The 3,737-nt window shown below is 42.3% G+C and overlaps 1 long non-coding RNA gene across 1 annotated transcript; it reads right to left on the reverse strand.

Annotated features, from left to right (window-relative positions):
• Positions 1-783: 783 nt before the first annotated feature.
• Positions 784-3,045, reverse strand: LOC115831528. The gene is made up of 4 exons (XR_004027026.1): positions 2,990-3,045; positions 2,071-2,234; positions 1,667-1,722; positions 784-920 (listed from the first exon to the last, which is right to left on the reverse strand). It is a non-coding gene; the product is annotated as an uncharacterized LOC115831528 (long non-coding RNA).
• Positions 3,046-3,737: the final 692 nt, after the last annotated feature.

Here is a 3,737-nt window from a genome sequence, read left to right on the forward strand (position 1 = left end):
AGAAATGTATACTATAGATGCTAGCGTTTTTTATACAACAGAGAAATAAATTATCTAGCCCTGTTTTTCTGTAATTTATAATATTCTGGCCAACTCCATCAAATAACAAGGCAGAATCTTCAGTTGCATTGAAAATGACGAGAAATTCAATTCCACCACATTATAACACAGAAGAAAAACCTTCCTGTTTTTGTCCATTTATGCTTCTATAACAAAATACCTGAAACTGGTAATTTATAAGTAACAGAAATTTATTTCTCACAGTTCTGGAGGCTGGGAATTCCAAGTTCAGGGTGCTTGCAGGTCCCGTGTCTAGAAAGTGCCTGTTCTCTGCCTACAAGATGGCGCCTGGTTTCTGCCTCCTCGGCCGGGAAGAGTGCTGTGTCCTTGTGTGGCATGGCGGAAGAGCAGAAGGTGAACTGTCTCTGAAGCCTCTTTTATGGCATTACTTTATTTATGAGGGTGGAGGTCTCATGACTTAGTCCTTCCCAGAAGGCCTTACCTCATTATTACAGTGCGGATGAAGTTTCAACATGAATTTTGGAGGGAACATGCTTTCAAACCATAGCCCCCTGATGAAATCACTGCCCCTGATGAAAATCGCAGAACCATAGACTTTCTGATTTGGAACAAATCTTAGTGTTCTTTTAGTCCAAGCTGATATGAATTATCGAACCAATAAATTCTATTTCTCTTCCTTTTTGCATTTTTAATGTACCTCTAATAATTTGATCTTAGTTGACTTCTATATTAAATATGTTCACAGGCTGATTAACATAAGGTACCTTTATTCATTTAATCAGCAATCATTTTCTCAATACTTACTATGTGTGAGGATGGCCATTAGCCAATAGGACACCAAGATAAATAAGATTTGGGGCCAATCTTCAATTAGGTGACTGTGTAATGGAGAAAGCAGGCTGCAAAATAGAAATATGACAACATAATTTGTTAAAAGATGTGAGAGAAATGTCAGGTTCTCTGTGAGCACAAAGAAAGAGCACCTGGACAATTGGGAGGATCAAGAAAGGCTTCCTGGAGGAGGGCTCCCGATCTGGGTCTTGAAAGAGAAAAAAAGGAGTAGCAACTCACATGGAGAAGATAAATATAAAAACATTTCCTAAAAAGGGACTGGATCAGGAAAAAAAAATGAGACAAGAACATAGCATAATGTTTCCAGGAAATAGCAAGTATTATCATTTTGCTGGAGAACATATTATTTTGTCAAGTTGTAGGAACAAAAAGGAGAAATTCAGAAGAATGTCTGGCCTTTATTTTGTGTCTCGGTATGTAAGAATGACACCTGAAGTCCGGGCGCGGTGGCTCACGCTTGTAATCCCAGCACTTTGGGAGGCCGAGGCGGGCGGATCATGAGGTCAGGAGATCGAGACCACGGTGAAATCCCGTCTCTACTAAAAATACAAAAAATTAGCCGGGCATGGTGGCGGGCGCCGGTAGTCCCAGCTACTCGGAGAGGCTGAGGCAGGAGAATGGCGTGAACCCGGGAGGCGGAGCTTGCAGTGAGCCGAGATTGCGCCACTGCACTCCAGCCTGGGCGACAGAGCGAGACTCCGTCTCAAAAAAAAAAAAAAAAAAAAAAGAATGACACCTGAGAGCTCTTAGCCTGAAATCAGGGCATGGATTCACATCCCGATCTTTCACTTACACACTGTGTGTCCCTGGGTAAGTCCCTGGACATTCACTGAATTCTATTTTCTCCATCTGTAAAATGAGGCAAAAAATACACAACTCTAATGACCCTCTGGGTACCTAGCACAGAATCTGGCCCACAGCAAGATGAATTGTGAAGTTTAAATGGGGTAACAGACACAGAAGTATTTTGGTCAGTACACCGTGCAGGGATGAGTATTTGAATCGTGTGTTAGGATGACAGGGACTGTCCTTGCTGAGATGTGTATATGCCAACTTCTAGTGACAATGACCGCAGCAGGGGAAATACGGCTCCCTGAATGTGACCTAAATACACCATGCTGCTTAAACCCTGGCTACAACAAAGGCAATTCCCTCAGCATAGAATATTCACAGTGAGATCAGGTAGGTTTTACTCACCTCACAGCCTTTGGTCTCCTCTTAACATTGCAGCCGTTCAAAAACTATGTGAAAAAAAAATTAACTCGGCCAGCGTGGTAAGCTGTCCTGGGCTGATTTGCCTGGTGGACTTGAATTGTTCAAATCAATTAACTCCAGCTGAGAAGTTCTTGTTACAATGTCACCTTCAAGTTAAATAATATGGAGAGTCTTTGTCCTGAACGGTTGGTGTTTCTTGTTGCTTTTTAACCTTGATTCTGAGTTCTTGTAAGATTCTAACAATAACTATTTTGGTAAGATAATGTGCCCTAATAACTCAATCGGGACTTGAATTAGTATACCTACTGATTGCCAGACACCAGACCAAGAGTTTCATAGACACTACTTTTAAAAGAATCTTCATAAAGATCTTAGGAAGTAGTTATTACTGCCCACATTACAAGATACAACCAATGTGGCCCAGAGAGTTTGAGTAGTTTGCCCAGACACACTGGATCTCTAAAGGTGGGAATGAGATTCAAAACCAGGTTAAGTCACTCATGTCCAGAGCTTTCTCCACTGTACACAGAGTTTCCAAACTTCCAGGAGCACCAATAGATTTAACGAATTAATTGATGCAATCCCCTTGGATGTCGTAATAGATAACTTTTTACTTTTAAAGCTGTTCCCAGCTGGGGTATCTTAACTTCGTGCTGATAGATAAGTGTCCCAAATGCATTGTCCCCGGTGGCAAAAGGCTCTTCCCTTGGGGCGTGACACACTCACCTCTAAGCACTGCCAGGCTCCTGGGGTGGAGCACAGGCTGTGTGCCCAGTCCGCTTCACTCCTGGAAGGGACCCTGGAGAAGCTGAAAGGGACCTTGGAAGGGACCCTGGAGAAGCTGGAAGGGACCCTGGATAAGGAGGAGAGGGAGTAGGAGGAGGCATCCTTCCCAGGTTACCCCAGCTTGATCTTTTTGTTTTGGTTTTGCTGCTAGTTCTGAACCTTCAGCAACAGTCAGTGTTGAGGAGTGCATCTCTCTCCACGGCTCTGACTGCATTGTTGTCATTGTTTAGGTTTGGGGTTAGCCTCCATGTGTTCTAGAACATTGGATTATAAACTCATTTTGACAGATCCAGACTAGGACACATTTTACATGTACATTTTAACCTACTGTCCACAAATGCAAACAAATATTTCTCTCTCTCTCTCTCTCTCTCTCACACACACACACACACACACAAACACACACAATCTTGAACTGCACTCTAGTATTTTCTCTTTACTTCTATTGTACTTTATTTTATTTCATTGCTAAGGAAGTCTGGTCACAACTCAGAAGATTGATTTCATCACCCCCTGGATCAGGACCTGAAGTATGGAAAATACTGCTCCAGAATAACTCAGAAACTCCTGAGTCTCTATGCATAGTTCCAATGAATCTCTGCCACCCTTGAGGACACAGAGCCTGTGGAGGTTACTAGGGGCCTGCTTCTTGGTTCCCTTACACCCTGGCCAACTCTTAGCGTGATCTGCACACTAGGACCTGCTCGTCTGTACATGTCATTACCCCCATTCGACTAAGAATCTTTGAAAACCTAGCCTGCACATCATTGTGTTTCTTGTATTCCAGATATATAATATATAAGTAATATCACATATATTACATGCAATCATATAGCATGTATAATCATCATATGTATATATGA

This window comes from Nomascus leucogenys, chromosome 19 (assembly GCF_006542625.1).
Source record: "Nomascus leucogenys isolate Asia chromosome 19, Asia_NLE_v1, whole genome shotgun sequence".
Classification (NCBI taxonomy): Eukaryota; Metazoa; Chordata; class Mammalia; order Primates; family Hylobatidae; genus Nomascus; species Nomascus leucogenys.